The 24,572-nt window shown below is 40.8% G+C and overlaps 1 pseudogene; it reads right to left on the reverse strand.

Annotated features, from left to right (window-relative positions):
* Window positions 1-10,364: 10,364 nt before the first annotated feature.
* On the reverse strand, window positions 10,365-17,976 carry LOC102950744 (annotated as a pseudogene).
* Window positions 17,977-24,572: the final 6,596 nt, after the last annotated feature.

Raw genomic sequence — 24,572 nt, forward strand, 5'->3', positions numbered from 1 at the left:
CTTAAATAAAAATTTGGAGAAAAAATTATTTTTAATCCTTTAGGTGATTTTATTATTATTACTGCCTGGACTCTCATAGAAGTATATTTTCAATTATTTACGTTTAAATAGTTCACTTAGTGCCCAGGACTTAATCACTTAGTAAATGTTAGCTGTCTGTTTTGACTTCTTGTTGCACAAAGACCATTGTTTTCTTCTAAGTTCTCTTAATGGAGAACTCTAGCTTTTCTATGGCAAAAATTCATGTGGGTGTTCTTCATCTGTTTTTTGTTAGCTCTTTTCCTTGAATTATTTTTGTAAATATTCTAACTTGATTTTGTTTTTGAAAATTACTGATTTCTAAATATGGGGCAGTCTTCCTAAATAAGCCATTTTGGACAGAAATGTGAGTGAAAGAGTCAGGGGACTAAGCTGAGGTAGCAAGTAATTCAAGAAATTGTAGAATTTTTTGGAATCTCTTTTCTTAGCATGCTGGCCCACAGGCATTAATGGGTCTCTGGTTAAGTGTGATTTCTCTATGGCTCACAGTGAAGTCCTGTATGATACAGGACATATGCGTTTATGTGTGTGTGTATGATTTGGATTTCCTTTTCCACCATACCCTTGACTGTATTTTAAGCACTGTCTACTTTTTTTTCTTGTTTATCTTCTGTATTGGTTTTATTTTCTTTTAGCTGTTCACTCTACATGTCTCTCTGCAGGCTAATTGTTTTGTTTTGTTTTGTTTTATTCCTTTTCTCTTCACTGGTTGCACAGTTCAGTTTCTGATTATAACTCATCTCTAAAGGAGGATAGTCCAGTCACAATGAGCTCGACCTCAATAATTTGGAGGAAAGGGGCCCAGAGGATGAGCTGAAGCAGCGGACAGTTTCACCTTCGCAGACTAAGCTAAGGTAGGAATGATGTGAAGTATTGTAGAGTTTATGGAACCTCTGAATGTCTCAGAGCACTTTCTAGCACTTTCTGTTAGGGCTCCACCTGCGGGCCTGTCTCTCCCCAGTGTTTGTAGCATTCTCTGTACCCTCCTTTGGTGAGCAGGTCAGCTTTCTTTTCAATAATGACCAAGTTTTTGTGTGTGATGATGTTTCCTTCCTTCATTTTTTTATTCACTCGTATTTCCCTTCAAAGAGGCACTATAACTTGGTGGTTCATGCTTATAACCACGTTGGGTTTGAATTCAGGCTCTGTCATTCACCAGCTGTGGCCCTGGGCAAGACACTTAACCTCTCGGTGCTTCAGTGTCCTTACTTGTAATAGAGGGATAGTGATGGTAACAGTACCTACCTATCTCATAGAACTATCAGAATTAAGTGGATCAAAGTTTTGTAAGATACCCTGCGCAGTTCTGGACAAAATGTAAGAAGTAAGTGTTTATATATATAAATAAATAATTCTGTGATTATCTGCTATAAACTCTGATTGCTTATTATCATGTATTCTCTCCATCTGATCACATGAGCAGACTTCTTGGTTACATGTCACATCCCAGTGCTTCTCACTTAGCTCCACATCTTGTACTGCTAGCAGGTGAGAGAAGGCTTCAGGGATATTCCTGGGCACACTCCAAGACCTTGCTGATCCAACCTAGGGATCACTGATTGAGCCCGTCAGGGCGACAGGCTGCGTTTGGGGAATTGGGTTTGCTGCAAAAGATGTTAGTTTGGTGGCTTTCCTCCCAGCCTCTATCTTTCAATTTGGTCCGGGATCTGCTGTCTTTTGGCAGCTGGTTTTCATAGTTTGCTGTTTGACGTTGTGATTATTTTCCAGCTTCATTGGAGATGAAGTTTTAGTCTCTGTTTTTATCATTGTTTTGTTGTTTAGGTTGGTTTTCGGGAAGAGAGCAGGGGTAGAAGTGTCTTTACTAGGTCATCTGAAGCTAGAGGTTGAGTCAACTTGATTTAAATCACTTTTATTAATCAAATTCTAAGTTGCTGTTCAGAAACGAGAAAGTTGTATATTTATGTTTTATAAAGTATAAATTAAGCACTGTTATTCACAATTTATAGGGACATGTTCCATTTTAAATTTGTACATTTTAGAACAGTGATTAAAAGTCTCTTATTAAATAATAATTCACCAAGTTACAAATCAAATAAGACAGAGAAGCCTAAACAAAAATTCCTCTGCCCCTTCCCTACTTCCAATTCTCTCAGTCCCACTTCTCAAGAACAATCATTTTTACCTGTTTCTTTTCTTTGTTCTTCTTGCAGTTACCTTGATATATTTAAATTATCACGAATGTATTTATATGTGTGTGGTTTTATTTTCTGGTTAATATTGCAATGCATAAAAAAACAAAATAACAGATTGGCATGTTAGAACATGTTCTGTGGATTGCTGTCACAATTCCTCTGATAGAGTTTCACTGTGTGAATTTTACAAGAAACTTCATTAACCCAGTCTCAAATACAAACTCCTTGTGATTTGCTATCAGAGTAGATTTTCCATCCTGCCAGACAACTGATTCACTGACTCTCAGGTAAATGGGGGCAATATTTCCTGAAGATTACCAGATGGGTCTGTTCAAAGCTTTCTCTGTTGTTTCTGCTTATGTTTAAGTCAGATGTTACTTCCCTACTCAGCTTTACTCAGAGTTTTCCTGAAAGCACTTTAATTCAATCTTAGATTAAAAAACAAAAATTGGTCCTTTGATTAGTCCTTTGGTAGTATTTCCTAATATAAGTTCAAAATGCTTTATTATAATTCAAAATTAAAAAGCTCTGAAAACCACAAGTTTGTGTGTGTGTGTGTGTGTGTGTGTACGTGTGTGTTTAAACTCATTTGGTGGCAAAACTTGACCTGAACTGATTTGAAAGACTATTGTTTAAGTGTTTAATAATGAGGGACTATTCCCTATCTCATTGGAGTTACTACACAATTTAATGTATACACACATTGCCTTTCTAAAATCTGAAATATTCCGAATTCTGAAACATTTCTGGCTCTGAAAACTTTGAATAAGGATGTTGTTGACCTGTATTATAAAAGTGAAATGTTGTTAGTACTGGAATTCTCAGCTTAATAGGTGAACCTTGTGTATTAAATGCCATCTTAAGCCAATAGTGCTGTTTACATTTGCATTTCTTAGTGTCCAGTCAGGAAAAAAGACCAGTTATTTTAACAGGGATAATTTTTTTAAACATAATTTATTGTCAAGTTGGCTAACATACAGTGTATATAGTGTGCTCTTGGTTTTGGGGGTAGATTCCTGTGATGTATCGCTTACATGCAACACCCAGTGCTCATCCCAAGTGCCCTCCTCAATGCCCATCACCCATTATCCCCTCTCCCCTCTCCCCCGTCAACCCTCAGTTTGTTCTCTGTATTTAAGAGTCTCTTACGGTTTGCCTCCTTCCCTCTCCGTTTGTAACTATTTTTTCCCCTACCTTTCCCCCATGGTCTTCTGTTAAGTTTCTCAAGATCCACATATGAGTGAAAACATCTGATATCTGTCTTTCTCTGACTGACTTATTTCACTCAGCATAATACCCTCCAGTTCCATCCACGTGGTGCAAATGGCAGGATTTCATTCTTTCGCATTGCCAAGTAGTATTCAATTGTATGTATAAACCACATCTTCCTTATCCATTCATCAGTTGATGGACATTTAGGCTCTTTCCATAATTTGGCTATTGTTGAAAGTGTTGCTATAAATATTGCGGTACATGTGCCCTTATGAATCAGCACTCCTGTATCCTTTGGATAAATTCCTAGTAGTGCTATTGTTGGGTCATAACAGGGAGAAATTAATCTCGGACCTTTGCAAAATGGTTGCTAAAGAATCAAAGAGCAAAAAGGGAGATAGTGCATTTAGATAGAGGCAACCGTGGTAAGAAGAGCTACTATTCCAGGAAGAATAAAGGGAAGAGTTTGGAATGATCAGAATCTAAAAAAATGAATAGAGACCTGGGGGGTGGAATTCAAGCCTCTAAAGAGATGGCACTACCTGTCTAGAGCTGGTATGTTTTGGTTTTTATAAGTTTATTTATTTATTTTGAGAGGGAGAGAGAGCAAGCAGGTAGGGGCAGAGAGAGGGAGGGAGAGAAAGAGAATTCTAAGCAGCCTCCACGCCAACAGTGCTGGTGGGGCTTGAATTCACAAACCCTGAGATCATGACCTGAGCTGAAACCAAGTGTCAGACACCCAACTGAGCCACTCAGGCGCCTCTAGAGTTGGTATGTTTGAGGGGGCGTTATGAGGTTGGTTCCAGGAGTGCCAGAAAAAGACAGAGTAGCACCAACTGCTGCAGCCAAGGTAAAGGGCAGTTGTTGTGGTAACATGGCCGAGAACAGCAAGCAAACAGGAGGAATCCATCCTCTCCCCTCTGGCCTTCCTGTCTCCCTCCAGTGTCTTCTATCAACACAGCCTATCAAAGAGCCAGCTGGAAAAGGAGGAATAAAGTTTGCAGATTTTTATTGACAGGTTTCCAAAGCAGAGTACAGAAGGGTAGATTTGGAGGTAAGGGGCAATCGCTGGAGAATGGGCACAGTCCAAATTTGGGGCTACGTGGGATCCATATACACCTTCTAAACGTATTTGAATTTCCATACAGCAACAATAACAAATGTATGCAACTACCCCCCTAAAAAGGAAGTTGTTTTCACCATTCCTCAAAAAGGGGAGATATAAAGGCACAAGAGTCAAATTAAGTAATATCCTAACATCTAATATTTAACATAAGGAGGTGATCATGGTGTCTATCTCTAGGTGATATTGATTAGTCTTGAGATTCATTCTCACTTCCGTACAAATATTCTGCAACCTTATGGTTCGTGAGGTCAAGCCCCACGACAGGCTCTGTGCTGACAGCTCGGAGTCTGGAGCTTGTTTCGGATTCTGTGTCTCCCTCTTTCTCTCTCTTTAAAGTCAATCACTACCAATAATCTTTTCAAAATAATAAGGAAAAAAGAGGTCAATATATGCATATATGTATAATACAAAAGGTAATAAAATAATGCAACATTGTAATAATATATCATGTAATATATACTTATTTATATTTATGTAACAAGCAAAGCAGAAAATAGAGGTAGTTGTTATAGTTCTAGTTTCAGAAGGCTGTAGTGATGTCTATAACTTCCTTCTTCCATGAAACATTTCATGTTTTCTTTTCCCTCAGCCAGCACTTGAACTGGCCTAAATCCTTTAACTGGTCGGGTGACTCAAATATTTATTATTAAAGGGTCTGAATCTTTAGTGGTCATCGTTTCTCTAGTTGTTATAATTTTCCCATATCTTTTGCTATTGGAAGTGGAAAGACTAGGGGGCACCTGCAAGAATACCTGGGTTCCGTACATTGTCCTTCCTGCCCCCATTTTGTAACAGCAACTCCCCTTTGGTGATCAGGATCAATCACTCCAGTTGATAAGTGCCCCTTCTCTTTCACTGTTGACACAATACTATAAGGAATTCAAAATTTCCAGGGAGTAGTCTCAAACTTCTAGTTCAGCAGAATCATTGTTGTGTCCCTTTTGTGGAAGCATTCCTCTAAGACCTCCAAACCTGTAGAGCTCAAAATTGGAATAACAGGAATCAAATAATCTGGGTGGGTATAATACTGGAAGGAGCCACTCCCACTTCTACCCCTTCATGATTCCTGGACCCATCTATTCTGGCTATGGGAGATCTAGCACCTTATGGTCACTGATTCAAAGCTTGTACTGTAGTCTATTAGGGACAAACCAAATATTTCAGAATATTGTCTCATAACCGGTGCTGCAACTGAATCTTCTTCAGTAGGTCATTTTAGTGTTCTATCTATCCAGTCATTTCTCAGTGATGGGGTTTTTTTTTTTTTCCAACGTTTTTTATTTATTTTTGGGACAAAGAGAGACAGAGCATGAACGGGGGAGGGGCAGAGAGAGAGGGAGACACAGAATCGGAAACAGGCTCCAGGCTCCGAGCCATCAGCCTGACGCGGGGCTCGAACTCACAGACCGCGAGATCGTGACCTGGCTGAAGTCGGACGCTTAACCGACTGCGCCACCCAGGCGCCCCTCAGTGATGGGTTCTTGGTTATATCCCACCAGCCATTGATCATCACAAGCATAAAGTTAATTTCATTAGCTTGCTCCTGCAAGGGAGAACACACACCTTAGGAAGCCATGGAGTGTATTACAATGGGTGAATCACGGAGGTTTTATAAGTTTTGAAGTTGGAGTTAGCCATTGAATGATCTTATCAGTGATTAGTTAAGAATTTGTAAACCAGTCAAGTTGCCGACAGTCAGTGGTCTTATCTTTAATACAGGAATCCATGCAGTTACCGTTGGACCATTTCAACAGTGGTCATTTTTTTTTTTTTTTAATGTTTATTTAGTTTTTAGAGAGACAGAGAGATAGAGCGTGAGCAGGGGAGGGGAAGAGAGAGGGAAACATAGAATCTGAAGCAGGCTCCAGGCTCCCAGCTGTCAGCACAGAGCCCGACATGGGGCTTGAACTCACAGACTGCAAGATCATGACCTGAGCCAAAGCCAGACGCTTAACCCACTGAGCCACCCAGATGCCCCTCAACAGTGATCTTATCTTGGAACACAAGGATCTAAATGAGATATGTTAAAATAGGGTAAGTTTGACGTTTATTTATTTTTGAGAGACAGAGCACAAGAAGGGGAGGGGGAGAGAGAGAAAGAGGGAGACACAGAATCCGAAACAAGCTCCAGACTCCGAGCTGTCAGCACAGAGCCTGTTGTGGGGCTTGACCTCACGAACCATAAGATCATGACCTGAGCTGAAGTCGGCCACTTCAGTTGGTTACAACTGAGCCACCCAGGTTCTAAAATAGTATGAGTTTAAAGTGCTTTTGTTGTATGTTATGGTTTAGGATAGTTCATCTGTTTTGTGAGTCCTGGTATAGTTTTGCAATTTGTGTTCTCTGCTTCAATTTTCAGATATCTCCTTACAGCTACCATCTGGGGTTTTTGTTTTTGTTTGTTTCTTGTGTTTTGCTTTTTACTTCATTAGACTCCCTTTCTGAAAGATGGACTGATGGAACATTATCTTCTGAGGATGTGGTCAATCTAGAGTTGCACTGTTTTTTGAGAGGGCATTATTGTGTTGTGGACTGCATTTTGAACGGTAGTTGTTTTCATCTCTTTAATTGTCAGGCCTTCTTGTTCTCTTTGTTGGAGATTGCTAGTTGAATTACATTACATGGCAGCAGCTGTACAGCTACAACAATCAAGACTCTGGAGATCACATGTTTGGCTTCTGCAACACAAATACTAAGAAAAGGATTAATATTAAAGCTTACACGGTACTTCAAAAACAAAATACTAGACTTCCAAATCTGAGCCATGAAGAGATGTCTCATAGTCCATTTATAATCACATGATATTTCCCCTTAACTTGGGTATGGATTACTCAACTTTGCCAGTGTCCAAATAATCAATCCTCTATCTGTTGACTGTCATGGGTAAGGATCTTAAGAATATTGTGATTAAAGGCCAGGGATGCCTGTGAACTATTTAGGACCTTAAATGAAATAAGAAAGGAAAAACCCAAGAGTTAAAGACCAGAAACATGTAAAGACCTGAGAGGCAGCCAGAAATTTTTGGCGTCCGGTGGGTCTTCTTCTGATGGTCTTGGGTGAAATGAGTCTGCTTCTGCCTGTCTTTCTTCTAAAGCTCAAGAGACAAAGCAGCTTGCACTGCAGACTGGACTTGCTACAGAGATTTTTCTTACTCTGAGCCCACTCAAAATTTGCAGGCTTAGAAGCTGTTGGGTAAATGGGTCAGAGAAGCACACACAAATGTGGTATATGTTTTCCTCTGATTTGAGATTCCCAGGTTTGGTACCAAGAGACAAAAGCTTAAAAATCAGCACAGTATTTAACCTTTTTGGACCTTAACATTTTTAGAGAGAGAAGAGAGCTGGACTCTAAATATTTCAAGATGAACAAATCTGTTGTCTTTTAGCTCCATTATAATAAGCATGTTAAAAAGATTGCTCTCAGCACATGCTAACTAGATGAGATTCTTTATATGCATTATGTCGTTTAATGCTGGCCAGACTAGAAGCAAGTAAAATTAGGCAAATTTTCAAGTTTATCCTTAATGATCCTTGACTCTTTTGGAGACACAGATTCATAATTTATAAACTTAAAGTAACATCTTCACGATGTCCAATGAGAATTTTAAGAGTTCCTCAAGGCTGGGCTGAAACTACTCACATCAGAGTCATTTTAAGAGCTTGGTGAATACATAGACTTTTAGATTTCATGCTCCAATTTCCTTATGGGTATTTTCGAGGATGGAACCCTGGAATGTTCAATCATCAAGTTTCCTACATGATTCTTATGCACAGTAAAATTTGGAGGCCACTGTTTTAGCTACATTCATTAATTTCAGATTTCTTGGGTATGCTATTTATTTATTTATTTATTTATCCATCCATTTTATTTTTGAGGGAGAGAGAGAGAGAGGGAGAGAGAGAGCATGAGTGGGGGAGGGGCAGAGAGAGAGGGGGACAGAGGATCAAAGTGGGCTCTGTGCTGACAGCAGCAAGTCCTATGTGGGACTTGAACTTATGAACTGTGAGGTCATGACCTGAACTGCAGTCAGACGCTCAACCCACTGAGCCACCCAAGTGCCCCGGTATGTTAATTTTTTAAGAGAAATTTTCTAAGTAATCTAGTGAAATGCTTAAGGAATTTTATAATATTAAGTTTTTAACAGTCTTTGACCTCTTGCACTTAGTAATAACACCTTAATAAAACAGCTGTTTGAGTAAATACTCAACATGTTATATGAGAGTCCACCCAATTTGTGAGGTGTAGCTTCCTAAAAACACCATAGAAGGAGAATTTAGAGGCAATACATTTTAGAACTTAAAGGAATAAAGGGGTTGGAAGATTAAAGTCCTGTGTGAAACTATTACGCATTCTTTCCATGGACACAAATAAAAATGATAAAGATATCGGGCTAAATAAAGGGATTATCATTGGGCATTTTACATGTCTCATGTTAGTATTTCAGTCTGCGTTCTCTCTGCTGTAAGTGGCAGATAGCCAAACCAAGCTGACTTGACTTAAAACATTTTTTCTTAGTTGGCCTACATAATTGAAAAATCAAGTTGGTGGACTCGGTTGGATCCAGGTGCACACATAAGAACTTCAGGAATCTGTATTCCTCCCATATGTCTTCCCTGATGTCCCATGCATTGTCATGATTTCAGACAGGCCTTGCCCAGTAGTGCAAAAAGATGGTCACCACCAAGGCCAGGCCTGGAATACATTGGTTTAGCAGTCTCTAGGAAGAACCCTTCTCTTTCTCAGTAATTCCAATAAAAATCCTGTGGTTGGTAGACTCCCCATACACATTGATAAGAGGGATGGAGAACTTTTAATGGCCAGATCTGGTCCATGGTTCTAAGCTCGGAGTGCAGTTTGCCCTGAGACGATGGGGGAGGGTGATTTCTCAGAGGGATATCAAGGGGCTCACTTCGAAAAAGAAGTATAGATCATGGGCAAATGCAAACCACAGCTACAATGTGTAAATAGAGTAGTGTGCAATTGGTTTCCGTTAACTGACAAGATATTTTAAGAAAATCTTTAGAATCTTCTTTAAACTTTCAATAAGACCCTTGTTAAGTTTGTTTGCCTTTGTTGTGGATAGTCTTTATACAAAGGCTTCCTTCCTTCCTTCCTTCCTTCCTTCCTTCCTTCCTTCTTTCTTTCCTTCCTTTCCTGCTCTTTGTCTTTTTTTCAAATAGTCCATGACTTCTAATTTTTGACTCAGTTTTTATTTTTTTCTCCTCATTCTGGGTCCAGAGATAAAGAATAACCGGAAATCTCAGCTTGCAAAAACCTTTACTTAGCTTTGATTTAAACTTTTTGGCAAAGCTAATGAGGTACATCTCACACTCTGCCCCCGTACAGAGAATTATATATATTTAGTCACAAGGATAGTGTTGTACTGTTTAAGCCCACAGTCCCTGGAGTCAGACTGCCTGGGTTCAAATTCTGTCTTTGCCATTTGCTAGCCATGACCTCTGCACATTTTAAGACTTTGTATGACTCAGCATCTTTATCTATAGAATGAGGCTAACAGTACCACTCCAACAGCATTGCCATGAAGAAGGATTAAATGGTCTGATCCGTGTGGTGCGTGGTAAAGGGTCAAGCGAATGTTACCAAACAGGAGGCTTTATTCATGCCAAAGCTCATGAAGTCTGCTATCACCTTTACTAGTTTCCCATTTGCTTTCCTTTGTAGATATGCGTGTGTAACTCCAAGCACGGGTCTACTTTCTCTCAACATTCTTTTCTTCTCTGCAAAAAATCTTTATTGCAAAACTCTCTACTCCAGTTCTGCCACATACTTTACCTTCCTTTTCTATTTCCAGCTCTCGGGTTCCCCTTTTCTCATTACGGCTGAGAAGACTGACTCAGCAGTCTCTTACATGGAACTGAAATTCTTGACTTTGCTGCAAAAGGTATATAAAAGTAAAGCCACATGAGCAAAATTTGGGTGAGGTCAACTCAAGGTCGGGGTAGAATATGCCCTATTGTGTATTGGTTCTTACATACATTTCACAAACGTCTTGACTGCCACAGACCTGTGACCGGAAGAGAGCTATGGAGATGCAATTGGAGGTAAAAGCTAAATGCCGCACACACTCTGTTCTTAAGGAGAGGAGGATTTTGCCTCCCTTTCCATTATTACGTATTTGAGTTTAACACAAATTAAAACCATTTTTACCAAATGATCTGATTCTCAAAATCTTTTAAAAATAATTTATTACTTTTTCTGCGTCTAATGAATCCGCTGAGGATGATGACGATAATCGCAATCGTAACTAATAATTATGGTATGCTTAACATATGCCAGACTCAGTTTTACTTGATTTATGAATACAAGTCGTTTAACTTTGCTACACTACTCATTCCCATTTTGCAGATGAAGAAAAAGAGTTGTGGAAAGGTTAAGTTTCTTGTCTCAGGTCATGCAGCTTGTAAGTATGGATTGTGCATAATGACTGTACACAGGAGGGTATTTGCTTATTAGGCATTTACTCAAAGAGAATTCAGAAAACCTACTAAATACAATGATGTGGGATTAGGATAGCTCTTTGCTTTTTTTTTAATCATTGCAGGCATCTACACGATTCCTCATTTTGAAAATTCAAGGTTTTTTTTTTAACGTTTATTTATTTTTGAGACAGAGAGAGACAGAGCATGAATGGGGGAGGGGCAGAGAGAGAGGGAGACACAGAATCCAAGCAGGCTCCAGGCTCTGAGCCATCAACCCAGAGCCCGGCGAGGGGCTCAAACTCACGGACCGCGAGATCATGACCTGAGTTGAAGTCGGACGCTTAACCGACTGAGCCACCCAGGCGCCCTGAAAATTCAAGGTTTTTAAAGTCTCTCCTGATGTGGTATTTCCACGTTTGTCCCTTCTATCATTTTCTTCTCTTTTTTCCACATTGATTTGTTCCATAAATATATATTGGGTGTCCACTCTATTGCAAATCATGTAGGACTGAGATAAATAAAAGACTTTTTCTTTACAAGAGTAGGTTGTTTTAACTCTATGGATGGTCACCTTTGGGAATTATAAGTTGTTTTTCATTCAATATATTTTTAAGTAGGTTTTTTTTTTGAGTGATATTGACAGGGAAGCCTAGGGTAAGTTAATAAGCAGGCAAAATTCTTCCTTTCTTTCTTTCTTTCTTTCTTTCTTTCTTTCTTTCTTTCTTTCTTTCTTTGTTTATTTATATATTTTTTTTGCATTTATTAATTTTTGAGAGACAGAGTGCAACAGAGTGTAGCAGGGGAAGAGAAGAGAGAGAAGGAGACACAGAATCTGAAGCAGGCTCCAGGCTCTGAACTATCAGCACAGAGCCCGATGTGGGGCTTGAACCCACGAACTGTGGGATCATGACCTGAAGCAGGCAAAATTCTTAACAGCACTTTACCTGCAAAGTATTCTAGGGAGAGGAAAATGTCTTTTCTTTATTCTGCCTTGCACTGTGTCCACTTTGTCCACATCCATAATTTGCTGTCAAAGAAACCTGCTGATGCACAAGATAAAGAAAAAGATGAAGCTGTTAACCACCCATTTCAGAATAATTAAACATTTTTCTCTCAGTGGTATTGCCTTAAAGTTGAAGCTGACTCTCAAAGAGGTAGGAAGAGTTTTCGAGGTGGCCTCTAAAATGTTCAATGCTATTCTACACACTTGGTAAAAATAATCTAGATGGATGTCTTTGTTGTTCACTTGTCTGTTTTCAAAATTTTCTCCGTTACAATAATGCCATAGAGAAATTATTCAGTCTAACAGATACTGGCCGATACTTATTTCTCAGGATTGTGTACAGCAGTATTCAGAAAGACAAAAATTCTAAAAAGTAGATCTACTTGATGATATAAACTACCTTATTTCTATCAATACTGCTACACTCTTGTTCTTTACTGTTTCCACCTCACCTCTCATAGAATTTCTAGTTAAAATAAAACAACCCCCCCCATATCCTTAATAAGAGAGTAGGGGAAGCATGTCTCAATTCCTTATGAAGGCATGTGGAACTGAAGACATAGATACTTTCTAAGCAGGAAGCTGGGACATTTGGTCCAGGATGTGGTGAATTACAGAGTTTTGGATCTAGAGGTGAAAAATGCGAGCCCTGGAAAACAAAGAATCCATTTCTCATAAAAGACCATCATAGTTTACTGCAAGACAAAAGTTGGCTAGTTGTCAGTTTCATTTATTACTGGTTTCTGGAAGCTATGTTAAAGTAGTCCATGTTTGAAAATTTGAAAGAATAGTCCAATTCAACTTCAAGATTAAAGATTTCCCCCTCCTCAAGATAACCCTTTATAATATTTATTCGACTTTAGTTTTTTCCTGTCGGCAAAACAAAAACTTGATGCAGAGTAAAGATAGAATACATTCGATTTAGATTTCATGCTTTTGTCTTCATCTTTGACCAGAGGTTAGTGATTCTGAACATGTTTTCCTGTTATTGAATAAGACCCACAAACCTAGGTGCAGTTGTATGATACCAACTTGAAAACCCCCTACCAATCAGTGGAAACCGCTTGATTGCACTGACAGAATTAGAAAGTGTTCCCTTGGCCAAGCGGCAGAGCTGGTTATTGAGAAGGAAACGAGACATTGCTCCATATAATGTGCGAATATGCTACTTCTCAGGCTTAAAAAGAATGCTTATTGTTTAAAAACTGAGGCTGTGTGGGATATGAGCAATCAGCTTGCTCACATAAAGGTGCCAGAGCCAGCAGAATTTTTCTGTTTTTGTTTTTGTTTCTTCTTCTCCCACTACATACTCATGGAGTCCGTTCTGGTTAGTAATTTGGGCATCTTCAGAATTTAAATTTCTAACTTTCCATAGAAGATTTAGCAGAGGATTTTTTTTTTTTTTTAAATCCAGGTGTCATTGGCTTTTAGCCCAACATATTTATGCCTCAAATGAACAGAGCATTTTAAAGATTTGTTCAAGGTTTTGAGGACAGGAAAGACAGAGTGCCTTTTAGCATTAAAGATATCTTTAAGTTTCTCATTTCCTGTCCCTGATGTGTTCACCTTCAATATTTCTTTCGTATCAACAGATTTCTGAATAGCTCTCCAATAGCATTCCATTTGAAATGGAATTGATTTTGTTTTGAGGCAGCTAACATTAGGAGCTAAGTGCATATTTCCTGTTTAATCATTTCAACTTCATTTCCTAAAAAATGAACACCCAGAGTATTTAACCTATTTGGTGGTGGGGAAAAAAGTACAGACCTTTGGCCCAAAGCCTAAAAAAAAAAACCCAATAAGAGCTCAAGAGGCAGCAGTTTGGGAAGCAGTTAAGTATGTAATTAAAAAACAAATCTAGAATCCTCAGACTGCATTAGATAAACTCTCAGGGTTTCTGAGGGTCAATGTTACAAGACATCTAATCCAATCACCCATTTTGGATTTGAATCCCATTATATCCACGCCTAGTGGTTGTATAATGCCTTATCATTGTGAGGACAGGGAACTTAGCACATCTCCCTAACTCTGATCACAAGGAAGATTTTCATTAGGTGGACTCCGAATCTATGTCACGGTAATTTTTACTAATTGGTTCTGGGAAAATCAGTGGGAGGGGGCACACAAAACAAGTTCCAAATTCTATTCTACAGGCATTACACTTCCAAAGGCAGACTGACACCTCCAATTCTGTCAACAGCTCCTGCATTCCAGGTCTGTTGAACAGACTCCAATGTGTTTATGACAGTTTGTGACTATGGCACCCAATCTCAAACCCCTGCTCCAAGTTGCAGCCTGAGCAGAACACAGTCAGTCAGAATTTCTATCAGCCTCATTTCAAGCAGGGGATTCTAATTAAATAAAGCCCTTTGGTAACTCTGTTCTACAATTGAAACCTATCGAATGTTTTATCAACTACTAAATCTTTCCCACAACTATTTACTAGGTAATACTGCTACCAGTTTCCCCCCCACACACACGATACTAATAACAACTAACATTTTTCTCTGTTACTCTGTGCCAGGGATATTCAGCTGCTCTCCGTACATTAGCTCACTTAAGTTACTATGAGTTAGCTATTATTATTACTCCCTTTTACTGATGCAGGAAGTAACTCTTAAGAAGAGTTCAAGGTGCTTGCTGAAGTTTATACTTCAAGTTATACAGGGAACTGATGGCAGAACTAGGGAATGGCCTCAAGCTCTTTAGTTGCATATAGAAAACATCTCATAATGAGCTGGCTTTTCTGGACTCAAGTGAAAGGCTGGTTGCATATTTCCATTGTATCAGTTTATATTGGCTTACCACCCTGATTGATCCAGATATTTTTGGATCCTGAGCTGGCAGCTGATACATTCATTCTCACCCTAGGTTTCGAGTCATCAGCATCAGCTTCTTTTCTAAATCTTATCCAAGATACTCACATAATGGTAATACCGGACAGGGCCAAAGTTAAGACAGACCCTCTGATGCATCATGCAAAGCCACCTCCAGGTCAACATCTATCCATTAATCAACAACTTTGGATAGTAGTACTCAACGACGTATGTGGCTTCATAATTATACTATTTTTCTAGCTGAAGATTTCTCAACTCTAATGTCACAACATACTGGTGTGTTGTAATCAACTGTGAGGTGTTTCATAACTAATTTGCTTCTTAACAAAATAGAGTGGATTAAAGATTACCACCAAATTAAAGCCACTCTCATTCACTGCCACTTTGTCAAACTTTCTTGAGTATGATAAATATGGTAGGGGTTAGAGCTAGCATGAGAATAATAGTGGATATGTCCTTGGGAGAGTGACAAATAGAAAACTCAACTCTCAAGTGGGTAGTGGTGGAAAAACAGATGATAAATGTTGCGCTGGTCCACATTTTTCCATCTTGTTTACAAGGATTTAATGAGAAACTTTGTCAAATTCATTTAGAGTATTTTCTCTCTCCATTCCCATGGCCATGACCTTGTATCAGATTCTTATCCTCTCTTTCATATAGTATTAGAATGGATTTTTTACCTTTTTATTCTGAAAAAATATCAAGTGTATAGAAAAATGGAAGGAATAGTTAAAATGAACATCCATATACCAACCCATATTCAACACTTCAACTTATTTGTTTTATCTCTATTTATATGTATGCATTTTATTATCTGAACTACTTGCAAGTAAGTTGCAAGCGTCATGACAATCCCCCCGTGGGACCAGTCATTTGCCTGCTTTATCTCTTCCTTGCTTTTCCTCTGAATTGTTCTGTATCTCATAGAGCCGGTGCCTGTAAACTACGTTTCCCATTCTCTCTGGCAACTGGGTTCTGTTTAGGTTTTGGCCAATGGGAAGCATTGGCTGGAGATAAGATGGTAAAAAAGAGAGAAGAAGACAGGATATTTCTACTTCCCTTGCTGTGTTTTGGGAAGTGTTTTTGGCAGTGTCTTTGTCTATTTCTGTCAAACAGCCCCTTTCTCCATGGTCCAATCTTCTACTGGAGAGCTCCTGTCAATTCCTGAACAGCCTTGGCTCCGGGGCTCTGATAACACCACTTCCTCCCATTGTTCCTCAAACTCAAGAGCTTTCTGCCTTTGTTAATCCCTGGACTGCCTCTTTTTACGTTTGCCCTTTTAACTCTTCCAACACCTTTTTAACCAGTTCCCTGTATTGAATCCCCTCTTATGAACTCTCTTGTGGGTTCTATTTTCTTTTTCTCTTTTCTTTCCTTTTCCTTTTCCTTTTCCTTTTTCCCCCCTTTAAGGTGTGCACTTTATCCTTGCACAATTGGTCTCATGTCAGTGTATACCTAAAACCTGGCTGCCTCTGTGCCTCAACTCCACTCCCAGGGAAACCGAAAGCCTTTATATATCTCAGGTTGAGAGGGCAAGGAGGAGAGCCATGATGGCAGACCATCCAAAATAAAACAAAAAGAACAAGTATTAAGACGAAGATTAAAACATTTTGCACTATCTAATTTATACAAACGCAATGCTATCACCTTCCCCTGTGTGGACTCAGGCAAGGACTGGCCCTTCTCCTTAGGGAGAAATGGGGTGTCTTTGGGGGGAAGGCACGGGGACTTCCTGTAACAACGCATCCCACGATATTTGGAATGACTATTAAAAAAAAGAACAGCATACATTCAAAGTCCCCAGCCACAATGTAGAACTTGGGGGATGCTCGCTCCGACCAACTGCCGTCCCCTTCACTGTTTCAGTTTTAAAATCCTGAGTCAAGCTCCACCCCCACCCCCAACACTAAAAACCAAAGGACAAAATACACAACATAAACAAAACCAAGGCAAATAAAGCCATGCCAGTTTCATCTTGTTTTCTTCGCAAGTTAGGTTTGTCAAGAAAGGGTGTAAGGCACAAAACTAACAATAGTCCGCCTAACTGCCTCTGCGGTGGCCGATGGAGGGGCCGGACTCGGCATAATCCTGCTTCCTGACCCATGTCTGCTAGAAGGTGGGCAGTAGGGGCCAGGATGGAGCGACCGATCCACATGGAGTGCTTGCGCTCAGGCGGTGCCATGATTTCCAGCTTCATTGCTCAGGTTGCCAGGGCAGGGATCTGCATTCCATCAGCGACGTCAGAGTACATGGTGGTGCCACCAGACTGCACCCTTTCGGCGTAGAGGTCCTTGAGGATGTTGCTGTCACGTTTCTTGATGGAGTTGAAAATAATTTCGTGCATGCCACAGGACTGCATGTCCAGGAAGGAAGGTTGGAAGAGCGCCTTGGGGCAGCGGACCGTCTCGTTGCCAGTGGTGATGACCCGCGGGTCTAGCAGCTCCTACATCACTCTTCTCCAGGGAGGAGCTGGAGGCCGCGGTGGCCATGTCCTGCTCGAAGTCCAGGGCGAGAAGTCTAGGGGAGGGCGTAGCCCTTGTAGATGGGTGCAGTATGGGTATAGGGGACCCAGTCCCTGGAGTCCACCAGGATGCCGGGGTACAGCCAGACGCGTGCAAGAATAGCACGGTCTGGATGGCCACATATACATGACTGGGGTGTTGAAGGTCTCCAACATGATCTGGGTCTCCTCTCACAGTTGGCTCTAGGGTTCAGGGGGACCTCGGTCAGCAGCATGGGGTACTCCTCGGGGGCCACATGTAGCTCATTGTGGAAAGTGTGGTGCCAGATCTTCTCTATGTTGTCCCAGTGGGTGAAGATACCATGCTCGATGGGGTACTTCAGGGTCAGGGTGCCCCTCTTGCTCTGGACCTCATCGCCCATGTAGGAGTCCTCTTGGCCCATGTCCACCATCACGCCCTGGGGCACCCCACGATGTAGGGGAAGACAGCTTGGGGGGGCATCATCACCTGTGAAGCAGGCCTTAGCACCTGCTGTAGCCGTTGTCTACCAGGAACACAGTGGGGTGGTCATTCAGTGAACTGGTGATGGTGTAGACTGAGGTGTAGCAGCTGAGGCACTGGGGTGGCCAGGGATAGGGGCTTATGCTCACGGGATGGACTCTCACTGGGGTCGCAAGTTCTGTTTTCTTGATTCTGAATACCATAGCCTTTAAATTCTTTGACAAACTTCTCCTAAAAATAAGTGTTCTATCAACCTCAACACCATTATCACTTAAGAAAACTAATAATAACTCCCTAATATCATATAATACTCCAGTCCATATTAACATTGCCTTGTCTCCAAAATACTTTTTATAGGATTTCTTCAAAGTAATGCAATGTTAAATCATTGCATTTGATTATTATGTCTTTTTTAGCTTCTCCTAATCTAGAACACTTCCAGGACTTTTTTTTTTTTCCCCCTCTATGACATTGGCTTTTTGAGATCCAAAAGTTGTCTTCTAGAATTTTCCACATTCTAGATTTTTTCTGACTTTTTTTTTTCTTTTTGCTGCTGCTGGACTAATTTCTAAACTTCCTTCATTATTTTATAATCTGGAAGTTAGGCATAAAGGCTTGATTAAATTCAAGTTAAATTTTTTTGGCAAGAATGCTTTTTAGATGTTGCTATTTATTTCATATTGTGTCACAACAGGAAACAACATTATAGGATGTCCCACTATGAGTGATGAAATGTTTAATCACTTAAATAATATTATGACTACTAGATTTCATAAGTAGTCAATTATAAGGGTATTTGCCACTTGTGCATTTTGTTTTTGGCACTTTGTAGCCCTGTATGATACCTAACTGAATGCTTCTATTTCTATTATATTTTAAGCTTATGCTTCATATATATAGCTTAGTGTGACCTATGTAATTTCTATAGAATTGGAGATTATATGTGTTCTGTGAACATTTGTGAAATGAATGGCCAGCCATGAGTATCATAGTAGTGTGATTGCTTGCTTTTATATCCTAGGTCTTTATTTACTGATCTCTTTCTTTTTTACTAGTCTCTTTTACTCTTAGCCTTTACATCCAGTAAAAACAAACAAACAACAACAAACCACAGTGAAATAGAAGTGGGTTAGGACTAAAGTCAACTTTAGTTGACTCAACATTCAAATTAGTTGACTCAGCATGTCTGAAAATGAACTCATTATCTTTCCTACCAAACTTGCTCTTCTCCCTTTATTGCTTAACATGGTGATTAGCATCATTCGATGGCACCAACTGCCAACTGAGGATGTATCCTTGACCCCTGACTGTCATTCACACTCCGTATCTAATTATTCCCCAAGGTGTGTCCATTTTGCTCTCCTCAATAACTTGAATCTTACCACCATTACTCAAGTTCAGTTTTTCACCAACGCTTCTGTAGACTACTTCAAAAACTGCCCTCCTTGCTTCTAGGCTCACACCCTCAAATCTTTCTTCCACATTACTTTCAGAAAGTTCATTCTGATATGCAGATTTTCTCATTTCATTCTCCTGCTTAAAATCTTTTAATTGCTCTCCATCACCTACAGGATGCAAGGCCTTCCATATCAAGGTGCCGTTCAGCTCTCCAGTCTCACATCTTGATGCTCTGTTTCTTGAACCTTCCACACCGATGTTCACACATCACAGTTCCACAACAGACCGTGCTTTCTCATCTACACACTTGTACCCACGCTATTCTTCCACCCTGAAATCTCCTTCCATGTCGTACTCACCTGGTTACCTCTGCTCATGCAAGTCTCAGCTAAAGAGATATCTTTATGTGAACCCTTCCCTGATGCTCTCAGGCAAATTATTCTTGAATCCCAGTACCTAGCACAGTGCTGGTACAAGGAAGTGAGCAATACTTCTTTCCAGCCCCCTGAAGGGGGTACTCAGTCCTCAAAAGGCTTTCCCTGATCCTTCTTTCAATCTGAGTTGATTCCTCTATCCCTTTTAATTGCTCTCTCAGTAAAATTTTCCTTATTTTCCTAGACTCACGATGACTGGATATAAATATAAAGATATTAAAAATATAAAAAACATATCCCCAAAATCTCAAGGCTTGAAGCAGAGATCCTTAGGTCAGCATCGAGACTCCTGCCTAGGCCTATAGAGAAAGCCTGGGGACAGAAGTCTAACGAGGCCACAGAAATCATCAGGCCAGAGTATGTCACCACCAGGAGTGAAGGGCCAAGATCCAAATTGGGATGCAGGAACCACAGCAGGGCTAGAGCCGCAAGAATCCCACTGCGCCCCTCTTTTGCATCTCTCTTTGGGGCTGTGAAGCCGGTGATGAATCTAGAAGTTTGTAGTTTGTAGCAGCCCTATGAAATCACAAAACAAGGCTGATAATAGTTGTATAAGAAGGAAGACTGGGCATTGGTCTTAAATTGTGGTACATTAAATAACCATTTCTTTTTCTTGAATGAATCACTCTGTTTTTCTGCATCTTTTAGAGCATAGGCAAATGAAAAAACAGGGACCTAAGAAAGAATAAAAATAAACCAATGATGAATTTTAATAAGCCCAATTCAGAAGAATGCAAATACTACTGCATGAATCTGGATAGGAGAAGGAAAAATGTTTTAAAAAGTGATTATACAAAGAATGATAAAAATAGCAGTATAATGTATGGGAAAATGTTACACATGGAAAATAAGAAACCACTCTCCTAACTTCCTTATTGGCTTAGTATCTGATAATCATGTCATTTTTCTTCCTAAAATTCTCCAATGCTTTCCTAATATATTTGGAATAAAATCCAAAAAACCTTAGTGTGACCTGCAAAGTCCTGAGATCTGTCTCCTGTCCACATTTCCAGCTGCATTTCACACCTCTCTTCTCTGTCACTGGATTCTAACCACACTGGCCTTCCTTCTGTTTTTCAAATACACTAAGTCCCTTTTTTCCTCAGGGTCTTTTGAAGATATTTCCCCCTCTTCCTGGCATGGTCCTAATCCCCTGCCCCCGATCCTGTGCCAGCTTCTCCTCTGAGCTATACTTCTCCCCACAGCCCTCAAAACCCTTTCCCTGATCCCTCTTCCCATCTAAATTAGCCTCTAACCCCATTAATTTCTCTCTTAGACAAATTTTCCTTTATTGCACGAATCAAAATTTGTAATCATATATTCATCTGTGTGGTTATTTGTTTGATATTTGAAATCTTCATAAGTGTAGGAACCATGTCATTTTGCTTAATGCTAGACAGTAGGTGGGGCACCTGGTGGCTCAGTTGGTTGACTGTCCAACTCTTGATTTTTGGTTCAGGTCATGATTGCATGGTTCGTGAGATCAAGTCTCTTGTCTGGCTCTGTGCTAACAGCAAGGAACCTGCTTGGGATTCTCTCTTCCCCTCTCTCTGCCCCTCTACCACACATGCTCTCTGTCTCTCTCAATATAAATAAATATTTTATTTTAAAATTTTTTTTAAATATTCCTTTATTTTTGAGAGAGACACACAGAAAGAGAGACAGAGAGACAGAGCATGAGCTGGGGAGGGGCAGAGAGAGAGGGAGACACAGAATCCAAAGCAGGCTCCAGGCTCTGAGCTGTCAACAGAGAGCCAGATGTGGAGCTCGAACTCACAGGCCGAGAGATCGCGACCTGAACTGAAGTTGGCCGCTTAACCTACTGAGCCACCCAGGTGTCCCAGTAAATAAACATTTTTTTTAAAAAAAGGCCTCTAGGGCTTCGACTTAGGACATAGATATATATTTTAAAGTGCCCCAGATGCGTGTAATGTTCAGGTAGACTTGAACTCTAAAAAAAGCTGGTAAAAATGGTGCCATATGCTGTTCTGGGGCTTATTCTAAAGCCAAAGGAACAGCCTTATCCCCAACCCCAAGCCAGTTACATATGCAGAATACTGTGCAAGAGAGAGAGGAGAAAGAGAAGTTACCAGGATCTCAGTGTTCATCATCTGAGGTTGTCCCCCACCACGACTGAAAGAGAGCTATTTGTGCTTTCTACCCAAACTCTGCCAAGCTCAGAGGGGAGGTGGGCTCTAATATTGTGTGTAAATATCACAGTCTTGTTGGAAGACCCCAGGTGGACATCTGCTTAGGCAGAGGACATGTTGACTTACCCAGCCTCTGCTCATGCAGGGCGACAGAGGATGGGACACGGACGGCAGGGCAAAGGTAGAGGGTGAGAGGGAGGGGCCTGTGCTGCCACCATTTGGCCTGCATTTCCCACGCACCTTGAAATATCACACCAGTATCATTAAGCTGAAGTCTTTGGGCTATTGCTCCCCGCCCAGAGAGAGAAAGGCTGGCTGAGGGAATCCTAACAGTTGCGGGGGTGGGGGTGGGGGGGTGAAATGTTGGTGAGGAGAGCTGAGGAGGGGCGAGGAGGGTCAGCAGAGTGGACCCCCAGAGCAGGGCCGTGGGGAAGCACTGACAGCCTTTTGAAGAGCTCTCACGGATGCCCTGTGAGGGAGCCAGAGGATTTTGAGGTTAGTTCAGCATTAGGCAGAAAAGAAGTAGGAGATAGCAGACAGGGGAGCTTAAGAGCAGCCAGCTGTGTGAGGGGCCGTCATCCCTTGTCAACTCCTTCTCGGCACAACGGAGTAGCCAGTGTAAGGTTCTCAATCCTGGCTGCTTGGTAGCATCACCTGGGAGCTTCTAAAATTATTGCTACTCAGACCTCACCCCCCAGACCCCTCACCTCCAGTCTGACTGACTCAAATATCCATGTTACATTACCTCCCAAAGACATGGTGCAGGGCATCTCCCTTTCAGAGCCCCTCTCCCATCTGGGGCACCGGTCACCCATCAAAGGTGAGCCAGAGCCCAAGGCCTGCCTTCAAGCCCAAGCCACTAGCCACGGGTTCCTGCGCTGAGTGGAAACGTATGACACCATAGACACAAGCAAGCGGGAGAGATTACAAAGTAAATTTAAGAGAGTGCAAGAAAAACATGACAAATGAAAGTCGTACAGTGAGAGAATGGGAGGGTCGCCTGGAGGCTCCTAGGGCTTATTTTGCATGTGCACAAGGAGTGAGTTATTAGCGATAGCGACAATAGGGCTTTCTCAGAAATGGAAGATGCCTTTTACTAAAAGAGAAAGTAAACATTACTTAGAACAAATCTCATATCATACCTTAATGTTTACAAAGGAGACAGAGGGAGAGAGGGCAGGAAAGAACAGATTTCCCAGGGGAGGAAATTGCAATGAGAACAAGTAATCTGGATCAAGCCAGAGCATGTTTGAACAAAAAGAATACCCGAGGACAGAGGAAACTCTAAGGATAAGATAGGATTTTACAGAGCAGGAACCCCTACTAGATGGATTTTAGACTGTTTTAAAGTGGCGAATGTAGTCAAATGCCAGAGCAAGAGGTTCTATAAATGAATGCTATTTCCTACAGGTTTTGATGCTTGAAGGCTTTTCCCAAGTTCAGAATAAATATTTTTAAATTAAAGACAACTCTAACCTCCAATTAGGGGAATGGTTAAGTAAATCATAGTGGACAGCATGAGATGGAATAGTACGCTACCTTTAAAAGTGGTTCAGATGACGGGGTGCCTGGGTGGCTCAGCTGGTCATGTGAGTCTTGATTTTGCTTGATTTTGGCTCAGGTCTTGATCTCGTGGTTTGTGAGATGGAGCCCTGGGTCGAGCCCTGCGTCAAGCTCCACACTGACAGCACGGAGCCTGCTTGGGATTCTCTCTCTCCCTCTCCCTGCCCCTCCCCCTCCCCCTCCCCCGCTGGTGTGCTCTGTTTCTCTCTCTCTCAAAATGAATAAACATTAAAAAAAACGATGCAGATGACATAAACCCAGGATAACACAGACTGATTAGGTTTAAAGAAACAAGACACAAACTATGTTTGCTTACAACTCTGTGAAAAATGTGAACTTTCTTGTATACTTCTTTGCTGCCAATTTCTAAGTTTTAATCAATGAGTATATATTATTGTAATACTCAGAGAATCAAAAGATAAATATTATTTACAATCTTATAGTCCTCTTTCATGTTTCATATCCTTTTTGTTTCCCACCTATGTGCTCACAGAAGGTACTTTTGACACCACTGCTAGGTTCCTGGCTATTTATCTCTCCCTAGGCTACAAACACTGCTATTTATGTCTCAGGCTTCCTTCTCCCAGTGCTGAGCTGCCAAGCATTTTATTCTTCCAATGGCTTTTTTTCTGAAGATACCATATCAACTTCAAGGCAGTTTCTTAGAATACCCTGACTGCTAGGTAGGCATCCTCCAACATTTAGCACATATTGTTTTCCATACAGTATGTATTAATTTTCTATTGCTGAGAAACAAATTAGTACAAACATGGTGGCTTAGAATAATTCTTTCATTATCCCATGGTTTCTGTGGGTCAGGAGTCCAGGTATGCATTAATCGAGTCTTCAGCTCAGGGTCTCTCAAGGCTGCAAAGTATCGACCAAGGCTCTGAGGCTCAGGGTTTTTTTCAAGGTCAGTTTTTGTTGTTGTTGTTTGTTTGCTTGTTTGATTGTCTTGCCAGGATTTGGTCTTTTTGAGATTTTGGGACTGACCCCCCCCCCTTTCCAGCTGTTTATTGGTTAAGGATTACTCTTAGCATCTAGTGGCTACTTCCATGTGGCCCTCTCACAGTATGTCCACTTACTTCTTCAAGGCCAGTGGAGAGTAGCTGCTTTTGCTTTGTGTATCTTTTAGAGGCTCACCTGATTAGGTAAGGCCCACCCAAGGTAACCTTTTGATTAGCTCAAAGTTGACTGAATAGAGTCCTTGTTTATACCTGCAAAATCTCTTCTCCTTTGCCCCATAATTTAACC

Source organism: Panthera tigris, chromosome C1 (genome assembly GCF_018350195.1).
Source record: "Panthera tigris isolate Pti1 chromosome C1, P.tigris_Pti1_mat1.1, whole genome shotgun sequence".
Classification (NCBI taxonomy): Eukaryota; Metazoa; Chordata; class Mammalia; order Carnivora; family Felidae; genus Panthera; species Panthera tigris.